The following is a 21,440-nucleotide window of genomic DNA, read 5'->3' as shown; positions in this document are numbered from 1 at the left end:
ATGGTGGTAATCATATTGCAATATATAAATGTATCAACATGTTATATATCTTAAGCTTATACAGTGTTATGTCAATATATCTCAATTAAAAATTAATTAATTAAAAGTAAGAGTTTAAATATTTTACTCCATTCTCCATGTAAACAAGAGGTTAAGTGTCCTCCCTTCCAACTTTTTGCGGTTTTCTTTACCTCTGACTTTCTGCCACTTGAATATGATATACCTACATGTACTTTGTTTGGTTTTTGTTTGTTTTGCATTTATCCTGCCTGTGTTCTCTGAGCTTCCTGGATCTGCAGTGCATGTCCAACATTAACTTGGGGAGATTCTCACTCATTATTGCTTCCAGTATTTCTCTCTTCCTTTCTCTTTTACTTCCCCTTTTGATATTATCATATTATATATGTTATACCTTTTATAGTTTTCCCATAGTTCTTGGACATTCTGTTCCATTTTCTAAGTCATCTTTCTACTGCTTTTCAGTTTTGAAAGTTTCTATTAACATTTCTCAAGCTCAGAGATTCTTTCCTCAGCCATGTCCAGTCTGCTAATGAGCTCACCAAAGGCATTTTCATTTCTGTTACAACGTTTCTGATCTCTAACATTTCTTTTTTGGTTCTTTCATAGAATTTCCATCTTTCTGCTTACATTATCCATCTGTTCTTGCATGTTGTCTACTTTTCTATTAGAGTCCTTAGCCTATTAGTCATAGTTGCTTTAAATTCTCACTCTAATAATACCAATCTCTGCCATATCTGAGCCTGGTTCTGATGCTTGCTCTCTCTCTTTGAACTGTGTTTTTTGCCTTTTGGTGTGCCTTGTAATTTTTTTTTTGAAAGCAGGATACAATAGGTTGGGAAAAGAACTACAGTAAATGGGCTTAGTGATGTGGTTTCAGATTGTAGGAGACAGGAAAAGTATTCTGTAGTCCTGTAATTAGGTCTCAGGCTTTCAGTGAGCATGTGCCCTTGGGCTGTGAAATTCACAAGTGTTCATCAACTCCACCACCCACTTAGGTGGGGCAAGATGGCCAAAAAACTGGGAAATCCCTTTCCCCAGGTCAGTTAGGCTCTCATAAAACCCTAGTAGATTAGAATTCAGGTAAAACAGTTTCTCTGAGGGCAAGCCTTGTTAGGAAGAACAAAGTGCTCTAGCATATTTCAAATGGTTCCTTTTTCCTCTCCCCCTACCAGAACAGGAAAGAATTTTCCTTCAACATTTACTATGAAATCCTGGTAGAGGTCTGAGAGGCAAAATTCACAAAGTGTGGGGATTCTCCTTGGACTTGACAACTCCATGGAGTTCTTAATTCTCAGACATGTCCACATTGACTCTCCAGCAATTTGTCAGTCTGGTTTAGGTTCTCCCAGCCTGTACTGGTTCCCAAGGAGCTTCTTCCCACAAGCTTCTTCTCTGGTAAATTAAAATTCTCTGTATCACCCATCTCTCTAATTTGGCGGGGGGGGTGGGGGGAGGTAAGAACTTGTCCTGTGATTTTATCCTCTGGAAGAGCTAAGAAGAGTTGTTGTTAATTTTTTTTTTTTCAGTTTGTTCAGTTTTTTACTTGTTGTTAAGACAGAGTGACAACTTCCAAGCTCTTTAGATTTTGGACCAGAAACCAGATATTATCTTTTCATTGAAATTTGTTAGTTCCTATTATCTACAAGTACCTAGTGAGCTGGATTATCTTTTGGTGACTGGTAGAGGACCCAAAAAAAGGGGACTTGAAGGTTATAAGGTAGCTTCAAAGAAAGAAGATTTCAATTGTGCAGGAATGAATCGGATAGTGTTTTTCTATGGATTTTGCATGCTTTTCAGTGAAATCACCTGGCTTAGAGACAGAGTGAGTAATGAGACTAAAGGCAACTTTTACTAATGGGGACTTATTTCAGGTCATAGTAGCACCTAAAATAGCACATTCAGTAGGAACAAAGAAAGCTGAAATTCCTTGAGGGCAAAACAAAGAAGCAGCAAAAATTTCATAGGGTTTCCATTTCCTGCCCTCTCAGCCTCTGTGTATCCCAAGCATTGAGCTAGGCATTTTCACATATGTACTCATCATTTGTAACTTATATTTCTATTCATAAGAGCACACTTAGATAAGAGATAGTCAAGAATCAAACTGCCTGAGTGATATTTTAAAGTTTCATTATGGTTAAATCTTCCAATCTCCCTATGGCTTCGAATGCCTCAATTTGGACTATCTGTGCTTGCGTATCACTCGGAACTATTTCCTCACCTTTATCACGGAAATAAGAATTAAAGCAGCAAGTTAATTTTGTTTGGTTCATTTCCATTTTTACTCTCTTATTATTATTAGTTATGGTTTCCAGTGCAGAATTCTTCAAAAGAGAAGTAGGTTATGAGAAATATTTCTTAAAATTCAAATAATAAAAAAGTAACCATGAAGGAAATGCAAAAAGCAGGTAGCCATGGAAATAGCTTATTTTACATTCAAGTTTGCTTTTCTCTCAAGTTTGTGCAAAGTCTTCTGTAGCTGGCAAATATCTTCATTCAAGGAAGGAACATTTGTTTCAGGTAATGTTCTTACTCCTGAAGGAAAGGAAAGGTAAATTCTAAAGTGAAGGATTGTCTGGGGAAATAGTTGGCAAATGATATGACATTTTCCTGTTCTCATTTAATATCATAAAGGAATAAATATAGGCGACATGGAACCAAGTAGAAGAAAAGATTCTCAGAATAATAGAATGTGAAATCAGAATAGTTCCTCAGAGGTCAGCTAGTCTAACTTCCTTATTTTCCTGATGAGATCTGAGACCTAGGGAAGCAAATTTCATTGTCCAAGTCACCTAGATGGTTAGTGGCAGAACTGAAGTGAGAAGCAAAACTTAGAACTTCCTATTCACTGACTCTCCTTATCAGTTTTGCAGAACTCAAAGACTCTTTTTACAAAGCCTACCACCTATCTGTCCCGTGAACTTATATTCTCCTCTGTCAAGCAACCAGGTAAGGGCCACATTCCACCCTCTAGCAAAAAGATGATATGTGAAGATTTGCTACATGGGTGTCACCTAAGGAGGTCTAGGATAGAATTTAGAGTATGTTGAACTTCAATGGAAAAGTTTTTTCTTCAGTAACCTATAATGAGACTGAGCATTTTCTTCAATTACATACAGATGTAGGCAACAAACCACAGTAGTGTTAGTAGTTTCTGTGATTTTGTTACCATAGAACTCAGATGCTTTCATATCCTTCTACAGTTTTTGTATAGTTTGAAACATCACTTATGTTATAATGATTTTGAAATCAGACTTGCTCCTAGATATTAATATTTAATGTCTCTGTAAAAGGTACACACATTGCTATTCATAAATGTGCTTTTTAATAGTTGGTCATTGGTTTCCTTAGTAACCATACATTATGACAGGCGTTGAGCAGGCATTCATAGGAGATTGTGCAATCCTTCCCCAAAAGCTTTCCATATCACAAGATATCTAAGAACATTTCTGGGTCTAGCTTACCCCTGATTTAAAAGTGCTCCTACAGCCCATGGCAGGGGTAAACACCTTTGAAAATGCATCCACAATGGGGGAACAGACCAATGTGTGATCTCCTGGGGACAAACAAGTATGAGTAATTCAGAAGTCTGCTGAATTAACCCAATTCAGCAACAAGAGCTGAATTTTAGGGTGGAGGGCTGGGCTTCCAGGTTCAAATTAGGACTGGGCTTATCCATTCCTCCTGTGCAGTCCTTCTTGCTACCCCTCCCCCTCTTCGCCTACCCTAGAATGCAGGATATCAGTGAAATTACTGAATCCCTGGGGACAAGTAGCTCCACTGTGGGACATCACTGTGAAAGAACTGGATCCAAAAAGATCTTTCCCTGTGGCGAAGAAGATGTCAGCAACAGTGTGAGCTAAAGGCTGAGCAACTTAGGGATGGGCAAGCCAGACAAGAAAGGGAACAGTGTGGACTGTGAACCATAATTAGAAGAACATCAATTAACAACTCAGCAGAAAGAAAGCAGCAGCATCAAATATCACAGCAGGCACCATGTCACATATTGCAGAGTGCACTGTTAAGAACTCAGATACAGGTCCCAGACTGTCTAGGTTTGAAACAATTCAGCCTCTTCCAAGATATGTGATCTGGGCAGCCTACTTTTACCTCCCCATTCCTCTTTGCCCCTGTCAGTAAAATATGAATAATAGTTATATCTACTTCATAGAGTTTTGTAAGAACAAAATGAATAAATTTGAGGGAAAGTGTATACGATAGGGCTGGGCACATGGGAAACACTCAAAAGTAAATGTTACATATTATTGGTAGCAGTGACTCTGAATATACACATAGGACAACTGTGTCCTCCAGCCCACTGTGGAACTAGCTCTTTTGAATGCATAAACTGGCATTGGCATTGGGAATACACTCTGGTTACACATGTAAGACCCTTGGAATCCTGGGGGATTTGGGGGGAATGTATTTCCTGGAAATGAGTCTTATTAGTCAACTGCTGAGGCTTCAAGATATCAAATTTGAGGGTATTATTAGAAAAGTGAAGCATGAGACAGCAGTCAGTCTTTCAGAATGATTCTGTTTATTTATAAGCCTTTAAGATCAACAATAATGGCAATTATAAGTACAAATGAGAATATTTAGCAAATTCCTAAATTACCTTTGATTTTAAAGATTAAATTTAAAATTTTTTTTTAATGTTTATTTATTTTTGAGAGACACAGAGAGAATGTGAGCAGAGTGGGGCAGACAGACAGGGAGACACAGAATCCAAAGCAGGTTTCAGGCTCTGAGCTGCCAGCACAGAGCGGACACAGGGCTTGAACTCATGAACCGTGACATCATGACCTGAGCCGAAGTCAGACGCTTAAATGACTGAGCCACCCAGGCGCCCCAAGACTAAATTTTAGTATCCTAAGTCCTATATCTCGGGCACTTGTGCCTATGAGAAAGCACCTGCCATATCTGATCCATTGCAAGAATGCAATAAATAACATTGAATAAATGAAGAACGAGTTAATGAGAGGATTCTGCTGTGAAGGTAAGTCTTAAAGAACTCACAATATCTGTGGAATCTCGGGGCGCCTGGGTGGCGCAGTCGGTTAAGCGTTCCGACTTCAGCCAGGTCACGATCTCGCGGTCCGGGAGTTTGAGCCCCGCGTCAGGCTCTGGGCTGATGGCTCAGAGCCTGGAGCCTGTTTCCGATTCTGTGTCTCCCTCTCTCTCTGCCCCTCCCCCGTTCATGCTCTGTCTCTCTCTGTCCCAAAAATAAATAACGTTGAAAAAAAATTTTTAAAACATAATCTGTGGAATCTATATTACATTTCATTTTGAATGCTCCTGATGACTTGGTATAATATACATCCTAACAATATGTTGAAATATATGCATCTGTCTGAAGTATAAATAAATGTGTCACTTGTTTATTTGTTAATCCTTCCCTCCTATAGGTGTTACCTATGACACAGTGATGTGGGCCAGTTATTATATTTGCTAATATTTTTATTCCTCTCACCTGGCGTTGTCACATAACTTTGGTCACAATATTTTATGGGTTAGTTTTCTAGCCTCCTTATTGCATGCAACAGGGACATGTGCTCACACTCTTTTTTCTCCCAATTCCCATGGTAACTTCTATTCTTTATCCATGCATGAATGACAGTAGCAAGCCTAAACCAGTGTTATTCACTTTTCGTTTAGATACCCAGGGAGACCTGAGTGTTTACGAATGTCCAGGATTGTAAATGGGACGCTGAATCTCTTCAGCTGCTGGGATGTCTGATTGACTGGAAGATTAGTGGTCTTTATTTCTAAACATTTGTGTGGTGTAGTATCCCTGAGAGAGTTATCACCTGTAATGTTCAGTCTGGAAGACCCTCTCATATGCTCTGTGGCTCTATGCCTCCCTAAGAAACCCTCTTTCTTGTCCATTGGCCCCAGCACCCTATAGGCTGGGGTCCCCATATACAGTCTAATGCACCAGGCATCCAGTCATTTACAAACTCAGAGCAGAACACTTCCTTTCCCATTTTCTCTTTGGGTTCTGCTATACCTTCTTTTCAGCTCTGAAACACAAAACTCCAATCCCTAATAAATAACAGAATTTGGATAATCATGTTTGATATCTTCAATCACAGTAGGGAACCACCATCTTTTTAGCTAAAGCAGCCAGAAAAATATAAGTTTTAATTTTGATAACATATTTGGCTACAACTGGAATAGTATGAAATATTCTAATTAATTCAAGAAATTTTTATTGAGAACCAGTTTTGTACTGGATATGATAAGGCTATAATGGAAGTACCTGATATCTTTGAGGCCCTCACTGTTAGGGATAAAACTAACACAAGTGAAACACTTAGATGGATCTCTTTTTTTTTTTTTTAACACTTACTCATTTTTAAGAGACAGAGACAGAGCGTGAGTGAGTGGGGGAGGGGCATAGAGACAGGGAGACACAGAATCTGAAACAGCCTGACACGAGGCTCGAACCCACGGACCGCGAGATCATGACCTGAGCTGAAGTTGGACACTTACATCACTGAGCCACCCAGGGGCCCCTAAATGGTCTTAATTAAGGGTAAGTTTTTTGGCACTGGCACAAAGCAGAAAAATATATTTCAGTTGGTTGCAGTGTAGATCAATGAGCACTACAGAAATGAATTTGGAACGGACTATTAAGTGAATCGTCAGACTTGAATCTGCACAAAATGTGGAGTAATCAAGAATTTGAAATCCTCAGTCACAACACACACACACACACACACACACACACACAGAGCAGTATCTTAATAAACCTTATACAACTAGTTTCCTTAATTGCATTTCTGTTATTACTAGTCTGTTAAGCTGCCCTAATGTTTCTGATAGATCAGAAATATTAAAGTGAGCACATATTAATTCAGCTATTTTCTGTATGGAGATGTATGGTTATACCAATCCCCAATTTCCCCATCACATTCATCTCTCCTGAAATATAACCTTGACTACATTGTGATCACATTATTTCACATTGAAAAGTATGCTGTCAGGAATGCAAGTAAGTAATAGGCACTTGACTTGGACCATGGTATTCTTCTTTTGATTTCCTTTTAGGATTCCACATGCCTCAAATTTTAAGCACGAATACCTTCACTGTCTTCTTATAATTACAAACAATAGAAATATTCTTCTGAGTCCTTACTATGTATTAGACCCAATAAGTTAGGTGCTAGTATTATTCCCATTTTACAGATGAGGGAAACTGATATTCAGAGAGGTTAAGTCACTTGTCCAAGGGCACATTCCTATTAAGTTGCCAAGTCAGGATTTGGAACAAATTCTGTCTGAAAAGCTCTCTTAATTTTTTACTTAGTGGGAGAGAGGAATGTCTTTAACACACTTCTCCAGTTTTCCTAAGGAGGGACTAAACAGAACACTCTCATTTCCTTTTAAAATGTGGAAGTGAATTGTCTGATGGGTGGTAACAGTCATCGATCTATGTTTCTCAACAAGTGAATATGACCTGTCAAATGGCTGAGCATGAAGGAGTTACTCTCTTTCCCCGTCTTTCTCAGTTGAATCAGTGGGAGGCAGTGACCTGCATCCACAGAATTCAACTTTGCTTCAGGTAGGCAAATTCAAAAATGCAGAGGAATTCTCAGCAAACTAACTTTAGCAGTCAAACTAAGACAAATTCTCTAACTTAACCACTATTAAAATCAGAAACATTTGGCTTTCCATTCTCCTGACTGTCTAGTCTTATTTTTCTATTGATTCAGAAATCAGTCCAAGAGATGGCTGCTGTTTTGTAATCTACTGCTGTATAACAAATCACTCCAAAATTTGGTGGCTTAAAATAAAACAATCATGTTTCTGGCTCACAAATTTACAATTTGGGCAGAGTTTGGCAGTGTGGACTTACGATCCCATAAAGTATCAACAACCCAACTGGCCTGGAGGATACGTTTCCAAGATGGCTGGCTCACTCACATGGCCCTGCTCACCAACCCCACAGTTGGTGGAGGTTGTCAGCTGGGAGTTCATCTGGGGCTGCTGGCCAGGGGCCACTCCCTGGGGCTGATTGGGCTTCCTCACAGCATGATGGCTGAGTTTCAAGAGCAAGTGTTCCAAGAAGCCCAGATGGAAGCTGCAAGAGTTCTTATGAACCAGCCTTAGAAGTCCCACAATATTCCCCTGCAGCATTTCTATGATCAAGCATACCTCTGAGGCAAACTAAGATGCAAGAGAAACTGCCACGTTTCAACAGAAACAAAAAAAATTGCACCCCTTATTAATCTATTACAGATGTTATTGATGAGCTTCCTCTAGAACCCAACTTCCTAAAAGGTTAAAAACATATAAAGACTATGAAACATATAGAAAATAGAAATCATTATTTCAGCTTGCTAGTTTTTCTGGAATTTTAAGAACAGTACCAGAAGTATAAAATTCTATTCCTAAATCCCAATAGTTTTCAGCTTTATGGATTATGACTAATTCATGGGAGAATCTGGCAACTAAGAATTCTATGTTCCAGGGTCTCATCAAACATCAATATAAAGCTGATTTTCTATCATTAACTGAAGCATTTATTGCTGATTTCTAATTTCTAATTGTTCCTAAGCAGAACCATAACCAGGATGGTTATTTTTTAAAATTGCTTCTCATCCACTTAGTATTTTTCAATTCATTTACTGTTCTTTTCAAAATCCATTAGGGAGAAGAAAAAATGGCACTCTAAACTTTAAGATGCCATTTCAATTGCCTAAATCAAAGAGGCTGAACCAAGTAATCAAAAGATTCTCTGAACTCCTGTTTTCTTAAAATTTCAATTAGCTCAGCATGATTACAGAAAATTTTCACCAGACATAACAAAATTAGAAAGAATCTGTCATGCCCTCCCCAATATGGGGCAGATGAACGCTCTCGGTTACCACTACCATCTGTCTGTTTTGTTACTGAAGACATTTGCTACCACTGGTCATAAAAATTAGAAGTACCTAAGTGTGGCTTATTAAGGTTATTATTTGAAGATCTAGTGGGTCTTTTAAAATAGATTTGTGAGAGATTCAGAGTGACACCATTATCTAAAAGGTACCTTCTGATAAGGGAAAGAAAAAAATATGAGTGCTTATTCTTTAACTTTATAAAGTCCAGTAACACAAAACTTTGCCATGAGGAGTTTATGTGGATGCTAGAGATAGTTTCTGTTCAATGTCAGCTTTTTATCACAAGAGGGAAGTATTTTTCCAAGGGGAAACCTCAAGATCTGTCTGGGAAATCTGAAGCCATGTGGGAGACATCTCACATGTTCTTTTCTCCCTAAAAATGTTATGACTCAAAGGTTGCAGCACTTTTCCTACATTTATTATGGATGCAAAATTTTATACAAAGAACTTTAAAGCTCATCAACTGCCAATTATACCAACTAACAATCAAAAGAAAAAATAACATGGTAACATTTTATTGCTTATTTCATTTTAAAAAATTAGCAATACATAGAATGAAGGATTTAATAAATAGCTAATCTGAGTATTCTTCACTGCAAGAAATGTGCCACAGTGGTATTTAGCTATAAATACACAAAGAATGATATTTACTTGGATTCAGCTTATCCAAGTATCTATCTGCAGGAAATATAGAAAACAAGCAAACATAAATGTTCAATTAGCACATTGTACCAGGAGCATATATTAGCAAAATCTTAATTTTGATAAATGAATCATTCTCTGAAACTGATAAAATATTAGAAAAATAAAAGGAAGAAGAAACTATAGATAAGAAGACTTAAAAGATATATCAAAAAATAATTAAATAGGTAAGATTAGGATCTAGAAATGCAAATTGGGTTGGTTAAACTATACAGAAATGTAAGCAAATAACTACTTTAAAATTTGTGCTAAATATTTTGGAAGGAGAGAGGGTTTATGGAAGAACTTCTGGGGTGACTGAGAAACTATCCTTAATAGATGGTGATTTCAGGTGTGTTTGCCTTACATTTTTATTAGCTACATATTTGTTTGTGTTTTTTGAATCTTTGTCTCATTTTACCAAAAAAAAAGGCTAAAAAAGAACAATTGAAGAATGATGTATTTACATTAGAAAATACATTTACTTGTACTCATAGATTTAACAAAATCAGTAAGGAAAACAATATATAGAACTGAATGATAACAAAAATGCTTTGTATCATAAATTCTAACAAGCAAATAATGTGACAAACTTAAAGGGAAATGTAGAGCCATAAATAATTATTATAGAAAAGAAAGAAAGCTAAATTAATTCATGAGTTAAATCTCCATATCAAAAATTAGAAGAGAAAGAAAACACGAGAGATGGAGAAAATGGGTAATAAAATGAGGTAACAGAAAAATACCATACAGTATAAAAGAAAAGCAAACTGGCAAAAGTAATCCAGAATAAAAGAGAAAACTAAGCAATAGTGAAAGTTAACAAGGGGGCCTAGTTATACATGCAACAGACATGCAGAGATAATAAAATAGTATTATAAATGACTTAATGCAAAAACTTTGAAAGTGTATACAAACGGCAAATTCCTGGAAAATATAATGTACTAAAATTGAGCCAAGAAGAAATAAAGTATTTGAATAGTCCTATAAACATGAAAGAAACGTAGTTAGTTATAAAATAGAAAATATCTGTCTACAAAAGTAAACACCAGGGCTAGAGACTTTTATAAGGCAGTTCCATAAAACATTGAAAGATAATTCTAATTTTACACAAACACTTCCAGAAGAGGAGAGGTATATGTAATCCTGACACTAAAACCAAAAATACATTCAGAGAAATGAAAATTTTAAGTCAATCTCACTCATAAATGTGGATGCAAAATCTTAAAATATTAGCAAGCTAAGAGTAATGTAAGTAAAAGATAAAACATTATGACCAACTTGATTTTATCCTGGAAGTGAAAGGTTGATGTAACACTGGAAATATTTTCTTATGCTTTAGCACAACAAACAAGGGAGAAAACTCACATAATCCTCTAAATATATATATAGAAAAAATCACTAGATAAAAACTGAAAATCATCCACTCATGAAAAGGAAAGAATTCTTAAAGGGCCATGAATTTATTCCACAAAAAGCAAACATATTTAATGGTAAGGTATTAATAAAGCATTCTCCATTATTGTAAAAAGACAGGAATGTCCACTATCATATTCTAGTACCCTTGTAAGGGTGTTACTAGCTAGGGCAACTAAGGAAAATGAAGAAATAAAAGATGTAAGGATCAAGAAGAAAGAAGCAAATTATTTCCAGACAAAACACATACATATGAATAAAATTCCATTCATCAAAAAACACCAATAAGACAGTGAAAAGACAAACCACACTGTGAAGGAAAAATATTTGCAATATATATAACCATATTAAAAAAAAGATCAGCTCTGAAAATATATACAGAACTCCAGCAAATCAACAGGAAAGAGAATTTAATGGGAAAACAGGCAAAAGGCATAAACAAGCATTTTCTAGATGAGAAAACAAGCAAAGCAAATAAATTGTATGAAAATACGTGTCAGTTAATTAGCAGTTGGGAAAATACAAATTAAAATCACAATAAAATGCAATTTCACACTCTCTATATTGGTAAAAATTGAATAGTCCAACAAGAGCAATGCTGTGAAGAATGTGGAGCAGAGAGCTTTCTCACATACAAACTGGTATAGCCACCATGAAAACTATCTTTCATTATTTAATACATTTAAAGATGCTAACCCTGGACTTCTCCATGCATTTTTCTAATCTGTAAAATGGGGATAATAAAATCTACCTCACAAGGTGATTTAAAGATTTAAATGAGATAATACATGTAAATTCCTACCACTCCAACACATATGAGCACTCAGTAAGTATTAGTGGTGATATGTTATTAATATCAGGAATAGAACATGCATCTCTTCAGTTGCTATGCAAAATTCAGCTATCATGGATGCCAAAGACATGCCTTTTCAAATACATCATAATACCAGAAGGAGAAAAGTCACTGTAGTGGGAGTTGGAAGTAGGCCACAGAGAAAGAGGGCAGGAAGATGGGGAGAAGCCTACAGAATGGAGAAGATCACCATTAAGGAAAAGTGGGTACAGTGAGAGAAGATATATAGGTAATTAGACAGGAGGGGTTCAATCGAAACCTTCTCTGAGAGTTAGGATTACATAACTGATAAGCAGCAAAGTAAGCCAACTTAATGAGTTTATCTTCTAGCAAAGAGGAAAAAAATAAGCAAGAGAGAGGAGAAAAGAAAGGAAGGGAGGAAAGGAAAAGGAAGAGAGTGAGGAAGGAAGAACACTTTGTCAGAGATCAAACAACTGAGTAAGAGGTGTGGCAGATTAAAGATGCCTCAAAGTCTTTGCCTTCCTCCTCCACTAAGAGACCGGGTCCATGCCCCTTCCTTTGAATCTGGACCAGCCTGTCAGTACTTTGAATAATCAAGTATGGTGGAAGTACTTCTCTATAGCAGTTGTGGGCCTATTCTTTGAAAGAACTGGCCACTTCCCCTTTCTTCCCCTTGGAGCCCTGAAGTGCCAAGAGCGAAGTCCAAACTACTCTGGTGGAGACAGAGCCCATGTAAAGGAGCGCTAAGCACCTGAAATGTGTGTGTCTTCGAAAAGAAGCGATCTTGGAATAGCCAGCCCTGTCAGACCTGCAGATGATTCCAATCCAGCTGTTTTCTGACGTAATCCCCATGAGAGGTGATAAGCAAGCACGGGTCCAGCTCAGTCCATTTGACCCACAGACTGAGACACTAACAAAATATTGTTGAGGCCACTAAATTTTAGGGTAGTGTGTCACACAACAACAGATAAGCAGAACAAGGCATATGGTGGGGAGAGAGATGACATTGTGTCGAAAGGAAACAAGAAGTGAAGATGCAGACTAGCCTTGCCAAAAAAGAGCATCAAGGTCACCTGGAACCTTGACTCTGGCAGCATCCTTCTTAACTGGGGGATTTTCGGTTTGGATTCTTGGGAGTAAATTTTCTTTATTGCACAGAGAGAGGACCCAACTAAACAACCGTCCACAGGAAATTGTGACCACCAGCTGTGAATTACTTTTTCCTGGTCTCATTTACAGACGGAAAAATGCTTTGGGGATTTTTCCCCCCTGATATTTCCCTATAAAAGTCTAGTGTGCTCCTACAAATGCTCTCATTAAAGTCTCAGGGTTCAATTTACATAATTGAGGCAGTCCAGCTAATTTTAGGAAAATTACAACTTTGTGAAAAATAACTGTTATACAATAATTATGGCAAAGATGTTCTTCTTTGTGTCAGGCACAATGAAATCAGTAGGTTTAAAAATTAAGAACAAGAGCCTCTAAGCTCTCAATGTCATTTTAAAAGTGAGAGAGAGCTGTTAAGAAACAGCTTTGCATGTTAATCACAGAGCTGGGGAACATTCTCTGTTAAGATATATGATTTTCAACCTTGTTAAAAGAAATATTGAAAGAAGGAAATTGTTTTTTTTCCCAGAAAATTTGCCTGTCACACTCCAAGATAAGTTACTGTTATGTGTGTCTATTAAATAAGTTTATTATATGAAAAGTTACACTCTGGGGGAAAAAAGTTCAATCAGCATTGACTTCAGCTAGGATTTATACAATCTCTTAATTCAAGGAATCGAGGTTAACTGACTTGATTCTCATTAACGTGCGATTGAACTAGTTATAGAATGGATAGTGTATGGAATAGGAACAAGTTTTAACTGCATTTGGAAAACTGTTTTGGTCACCTCAGAGAAGGATTCTTAAAACACATATTCATGGAAAGAGTAAATAAACATACTGCTAATAGACGCACTAAATATCTGGCAAATTAGCATGCAATACTGGGTACAAGAAATCAGTGAGAGACTGAGATATTTTTTTAAGTGAAAGAAAGCATTTATTCTAAAGGTTTTCAAACTTTTCCCAAGATACCCTGTGTCCCACTGAAATATTTAGGGATGGAGGTAGAGGGAAAGGCTAAGTAGATGGGTTCTACTCCCTGATCAGCTCTACATCATTCCATCACCCCTTTCAACCATGACAGCTCTGCTTTTACATGTTTTCTCCACTGAGATGATCATAAGGTTGCATTAAAAAAAATTACTTAGAGCCCAAATAAAGTGCCTTAGGTGAGTTAACTCACAAGTTGATCCGGAAGTGATTCCTTAAAAAGCACAAGCCATGCAGTGGCAAAGAGGGTGAAGAAAAGAAGACCAAGGCATACATGAAAATAAACAGGTGAACACTTAGTGCAACTGGGATTCAATCTTCCAGGAGACACAGAGTCTGAAGCAGGCTCCAAGCTCTGAGCTGTCAGCACAGAGTCTCACATGGGGCTCGGACTCGCAAGCCATGAGATCATCACCTGAGCTGAAGTCAGATGCTCAACCGACTGAGCCACCCAGGTGCCACTTAATTTGAGTTTTCATACCCATTTTCCTCTTAAATATAGCAAATACATTAGTTTTGGGGGTGGGAGACATTGTCATGAAGTTTCCGGGGCATATTCAGGAACACTAAGCTTATAAAATACCTATTTGGCTAAGCCACTGTAAATTGAGTTTACTTCTAGCTAAAGCTGATCATAATCCTAAATGATATATAAAACCTTTTTCACTTGAAAATAATATATTTTAGTTTGAATATGTGCTTATTTAGAACCATAATTATTTAGAGAAACCAAAGTGCAATGGAAACTGAAGATATATAGATAGATAGCTATCTATATATCTATATGTATTTTTAAAACATGTCTATCTTGGGGCGCCTGGGTGGCTCAGTCAGTTAAGCATCCGACTTCAGGTCAGGTCATGATCTCGCAGTTCATGGGTTCAAGGCCCACATCAGACTCTGTGCTGACAGCTCAGAACCTGGAACCTGCTTCAGATTCTGTGTCTCCTTCTCTCTCTGTTCCTCCCCTGCTCACACTCTGTCTCTCTCTCTCTGAAAAATAAAGATTAAAAAAAAATTTAAAAATATGTCTGTCTTATAGGATTTTTGCAAAAATTAGATAAGATAATGCATGCAAAACATTTAGCACAATGCTTAGATGTAAGTGTTCAGTCTATGACAGCTATTATTGTTGTTGCTAGTCATTATTATAAAGAATAGAGGTTTTGGAGCAAATTGTGTATAAATGATAAGAATTTTACCCATTTATAAGTATTCCTCAATGATAAAGAATACTATTCTTGATTTTAAAAAATACGTTTATAAAATATTATCTTACAGAAATTTAGACAGTTAGCTTCCATTTTAATATATTAGGTTCACATTTTCCTTGTTCTTTAACATTTTACCTAACCTATAACCACCACTACCCGTTATCCTCTCCAAAATTCTAAGGCGAAAAGTCCTAAACCAGCAACTGTCATCAAAGAATAATGGACTGTTTAATCCAGACATGTCTAGCCTGACCCAAATTTGAGGAAGTTCATAAGAACGTAAAACCCATGAAAAAAATTTTGTGTGAAATGTCCATTCAGATGGTCTATGACTCTCAAGGATGTTAAGAACCACTGATCTCGCCCCCCCACTGTGATTTTATGATTGAAGGAATAGGGACAAAAGAACTGAGTGACTTGCTCAAGTTCACACACTAAGCTAGTGATAGAACTGTGCCCCTGGTCCTTGATAGCCTGAGCAGAGATCCTGGTGACACTAGGCAGAGAAATGTCAAGGAAAAGCATGGCAGATCATAACGAGACAGGACCTTGTCAAAGTGCTAGGACAGCATAGTGGCTCCTTGTCCATGTCCAGGAATGGTCAACCTTCATCCAGATTTCCATTCTACCATTCGTTTGTTGACTGAACTTGGTGTGTCACTTAATTTATGAGCTATCACCTATAATACAGATACACACACATATACACACACACACACACAATGTATGCCTCACCTATAATATGGATATAAGAATTGCTCATAATCAGGGGCGCCTGGGTGGCTCAGTTGGTTAAGCGTCTGACTTCAGCTCAGGCCATGATCTCACAGCTCATGAGTTCAAGCCTCATGTCAGGCTCTGTGCTGAAACTCAGAGCCTGGAACTTGTTTCAGATTCTGTCTCCCTCTGTCTCTGCCTTCTGCCCCCATTCATGCTCTGTCTCTCTCTCTCTCTCAAAAATAAATAAACATTAAAAAAAAATTAAAAAAAGAATTGCTCATAGTCAGGATTTGGTGAGGATTCAATGAAATAATATGTATATGGCAACTAGAACAATGCTTGGTAAATAATAAATGAAGTTATTACTGTGGTTGGAGTAACCTATCTTCCTTATAAAATCTCTTATGCCTCAGCCAATTCGGTCCCTCATATTCCGTCTATTCTTTCCTCCTATGAACATCTAATTCAGGGATATAATTCAAGGAACATTTGCACAATAATGTTTAAAGACAGAAACTCTCTTGAAGATCTCCTTGTAACTCACTTAGCAAAGCCCCAAGCCACAGCATAAACCCCAGTGACAGAACTTCAATTCCAGCAGTCTCTTGGGAGAGAAATTAATTTTCCGATTTTGCAATGGGTGAGAGGAATTCCTCAGCTTCCCTTCCAGCAAGCACACTTGTAAGCGGATACCTTCTCCCACTACTTGTTAAAGGAGTGTGTGACCAGTGACAGGTGAAAAGATGCAGAGTATCCCGAGCCAAAAGCCTTTTCCTGAAATCCCCCAGGACCACAGGAGGCATCTGAGCCAGGCCGACGATGTCCCATGCAACAGCAGATGTGACGCACGTACCTGAATCCTCCTCAGCCTAAATGATTCATTACCGCAGTAAAAACAGCAATTCCCTCTGCTGACACTGAATACTGTAGCTATTTGCTCATTGGAAAATATTACCATCTCAAAGAAATAGCAAATGATTTGTCCTCCATATGCTTGACATCCCTGCTCAGTTTGTCTACAACTGAGATCTCTGCTAGTTTTACAATTCCAACCATATTGATTTTAATCTTTTTTTTTTTGTAAATTAATGTTATCTGCCTTTTATCATTCAATATGACTGACTACTGGTATTGGGACAAAACTGAAAAATGCATTTCTTACTCTCTCTTCGGTTTCAGTGTGCATCTTATCTGATGCACAGGTATTCTTTATTCAGTAATTCAATGAACAATATGCAAAAGCCACATGAATTATACAACAGTTCCTAAAAATGAGTGAGTAGCAGATTATAGCTCCTTTTTACAAAAAAATTCTTATTATGTATGCAGTGTGTTCTCACTGACATTAATCCGTCTCAATTCATGGGGCACAAGTTGGTACAACCTTGTACATATGGTTTTAGGGCCGTTATTCATAACTTCCCTCTTACTGATGCTTTTTGAATATGGCTACAGCAAGGAGATAAGGGGCAGAGCGAAGACATGGGGTTGCCTAAGACTCATTCTGGATAAAACAGGAACAGAACAAAAGTGTTGTATTCGGATACAAATCCTCATGTTTACCCCTCAAGCACTAAACTGTTTGATTTACTGTATATCCAGGTTGATTGGTGTTAGGAGACTTTTTTGGGAAAAATTCAATTGCCAGCCTCAAATGCCTGGGTTATGTGTGCTAGTATTGCACTAACACTGGTACCCTCATGGAAAAAAAAATATATAGATAGATAGATAGATAGATAGATAGATAGATTTATAAATTAGCCTTATGCTCCTCCTTAGGGTAGAAAGTACAAAGTACTGGGAAGAGGAAAACCCAGAACTGACATTATTCAAAGCATTTTCTACCTTCAAAAGAGAGACTGTGGATTGCACTGCCTAATGGCCTTCAGAATGAATTATCTGCTGCTTAGCACTTTTTTATGAATCTGATATATTGGGTATTTTAAATAACAGGCACATTCGCATAATGATCCATCAGACAGATAATATACATGCGCACTAATTTCTCATTAAAGTACCATCACCGGGAAAGGAAAGCATGATTCTATTGGAACAAACACAAATGCTCTTATTCTCTGGCAATCTCTTGACTAGAAGTTGAATAAGCGGTGCTCACAGCTCACAACCCCGAGTCACTGCAATTCTAACAACTTTCTTAAGTTAAAGGTAGCCAGTGCTTTATAAGGTTTGAAAAGAAAATAAAGCACCTCTGATGGGCATTTCCTCAACCTCTCCATAATGCCCTCAATCTGGATCAAGTTACCTGCAGCAGAAGAGCTATCCTTTAATTCCCACACTGCAAATGCCTCCCAAGCCTTCCCATGTTACCCTGGCTCCCCCACTGTTGGCACTGTCCACAGCTTCTCCTACATCTTAACCTACTCAGGATTCAGGTTTACCAGGCCCCTATAACTGAAACCCTTTACCTCTCTCCTCCTCGCTCCCCTTCACCACCACACCTCAGTGATGCGAAATCCAAACAGTCGTGCCATTTCACGCCCCGGTGACCGTGCGTGTTTCCTGCATTTGCTGTTCCAGCTTCCCCTTCAGCTCATGAGTTCCTTTACTTCCTTCATAACCTCTTCTTCACATAATTTTCAATCCTTTCTTCACATGTTTTCATGAACTATCTAATTGGTTCACTTCCCACTATTTTCATATAATATCACAGATGAGTTAAAATATTACTTTTCACTGTGATTATCTGATCAGTTATGTCTTCCCTATAGAGACTAGCAGACTCAGTAGTGTATCTAGTTTCTAAAACTCTAGGTCTTACTTGGACATTAGAAATTACTCGATTCTTGTCTGTTATAAATATTGCAAATACTTTCTGCTAGCCTACAAATTATCTTCCATTCTTTGTTAATTGTGTTCTTTCCCATTAAGAAAAAATTATATTAATATGCAGTCAAATCTGCCATCCTTTCTTTCTAGTTCTGGGTTTCCCATCTCATTTGGAATCTCTCTCCCACCCTAAGGCTACATAAACCTTTCCCTAAAATTTTCAATGTTTTTATTGTTTTACTTTTTGTACTTGGTGTCTAACCTGATCTGGAAGTATTTTAAATAAGCTATGAGGTAGAATCCAACATTGTTCTTCCAGATAGGTATCTAAATATGTATCACAATTTATTATATCAACCTTCCCTTCACCACTGAAATTAGAAGGCATCTTGTAACCATAGTAAGGCCTCATCATGCTTAGATCTCTCCCAGACTCTGTTCCAATGATCTATTCCTCTGTTCTTATCCCACTCTCATACCATTTTGATTTAGGATTTTAGACAAAGAATTAACATGTTCTATTTTGCAAAATGCATTTTCATATGAATTTAAAATTTTTTTTCCAATAAAAAAAATGAGATTCGGAATGACTTGCATTAACTACGTGTAATTGAGAATAATTTACAATTTTATCATATTTACTTTCCTATCTGGGAGTCTCCCCAAGATTTCCTTTCTCTATAGAATCAAATATTCTAAAATATGTGATTACATCAAACACATGTTTTTGTCCACTTGCTTTTGTTTTCATTAAACATATATATTAATACTTTTCATGTCAGTGAATACTTTTAAACAATTATGGGGACTTCAGGGTATTAAAGTACCAGGATATGTTCTCATTGATATGATATAAAAAGACCTGCTGAATCTCTTAAGTTTTTGTTTTGTTACTACAACTAGCATTATGTTTTATTATTATTATTGTATCAACTGTATTGAACTACCCTACAGATAAATCTCTACTTCTAATCTATGATTTTATTTCATAATGCCAAGCAATTCATGTTCACCACAAAGTCATGAAAATCACAAGATCCCAAAGGAAAAAAAATCTCTTAAGTTTATGAATCTACCTTCTATAGATAATTGCATAATGAGGATTTGTTATGTTTTTCAGTATTTTTCTGCTTTCTCTCTCTCTCCCTTTCTTCTCATATTTGTGTATAGAGTTATAAAAACAGTATCAATTAAATACACACCCCCCCCTTCTTTTTTTCTTACCATTATATTGTGAATGTATCAATCTGCTTTTCATTTGATTTTTATGGTCTGGGGTTTTTTGTTTGTTTTTGTTTTGTTTTTTGTATTTCTTTTTGAGAGGAGAGCACTTGTGCGTGTGTGCCAGCACGAGCAGGGGGAGAGGGACAAAGGGAAACACAGAGAGAATAAAAAGCAGGCTCCATGCTCAGCACAAAGCCTGACATGTGCTCAATCCACACGATCTTGGGATCATGACCTGACTGAAATCAGAAGTCAGATGTTCAAGTGACTGAGCCACCCAGGCACCGCCCCCCCATCTTTTTTAGAGTATTTTTATGTCTGTTTTAACATTCAGATCTTATGTGTGTCCCCAAATTCTTTCAGCCCCGACTGTCCCCTCACATTATGGCCTGTTCAGACTTAGCCACTGCATTGGTAAGTGAGTCTATGGAGGCCAACTGGCCATGTGCTTAGAGTCTCTGGTTCCTCTCACCATTCCAACCCTGACGAAGCACTCCGGTAGTGCAGAATGTGGCTTCCCTACTGAGCGAAGAAAAGAGCCAGGGATATAACCCAGCCGTTTGGAGGAGTTAACTCCCTGAGGGATGAAACCTTTGACCAGGGATAAACAAGAAGGACTGATTAGGGTCCAGGGATAATTCTCCCCCCAAGCCTGAAGGCAAGTCATAGCCAATGCTTTAACATCACTATACATAGGCTTCTCATTCTTCTTTGCTTCACTCCTTTTTGCGTCATGCTTGCCGCCCTAGAAGTACACCTTCCAATGAGAATTGGCCTGCCAACCTGTTCTCAATATCTCTCTTCTATGGACCCAGGCTAAGCACCTACATAGTATTATCATAAGGGTTATTACAACTTGGAGATTAACTTCCCATTGATAAAAATTTAGATGTTTTCAAGTATTATTACAAATCAGAGCTGGAATAAACTATCCTTACATAAATATCTTTGGATGTATCTCTGATTATTTTCTTAGGATAAAGTCATATGTAGAAATTCTGGAAAGTGGTATGAACATTTTTAAGGATAAAGAAACTTTTGAACAAATCACATTGAAGTCCTTTACCTCCAGACTGTATGAGTCAGCAAAGAAATTAGCTGGGAATTGCTGCATATACATTTTAAATGGAATCTGTTTCAGTTTAATATGTTTAAAACTTAGAAACTATATAGGATAAAGAGTCAGCTCTGAGAACGGTCTTTTTTTAGCTCTTGCCTCATTAAGAAACAGGTAATGAGTTGTAATGTCTGTAAGAGTCTCCACTATGTTCAGTGAGGTTTCTTCATTTCCAGACAGCTCATATCCTATGTGCACAGGAATACTTTCTTCTTCTTTCAGAATCCTGTTAGTTTTTGCTTATGTATTTGTTTCATTTATATCTCTGAATCCTTTTGGAATATTTCATAAAACAACAACAGCAAATAGCTTTTGCTTCTTTCCGTATATCAGAAGAATCTTAGATGCTACCCTACTTAATAATGGAGTATGTATATGATACTGTAGTCATTATTTCTCTATTAAACTTCATTCGAGAGGGCAGAGAGTGATTACAAGGGTCCAAGAAATACCTGTGCTCC

The sequence above is a fragment of the Lynx canadensis genome, chromosome D1 (genome assembly GCF_007474595.2).
Source record: "Lynx canadensis isolate LIC74 chromosome D1, mLynCan4.pri.v2, whole genome shotgun sequence".
NCBI lineage: Eukaryota > Metazoa > Chordata > Mammalia > Carnivora > Felidae > Lynx > Lynx canadensis.
The sequence above is the reverse complement of the archived record's forward strand: the minus strand, read 5'-3'. Positions refer to the sequence as shown.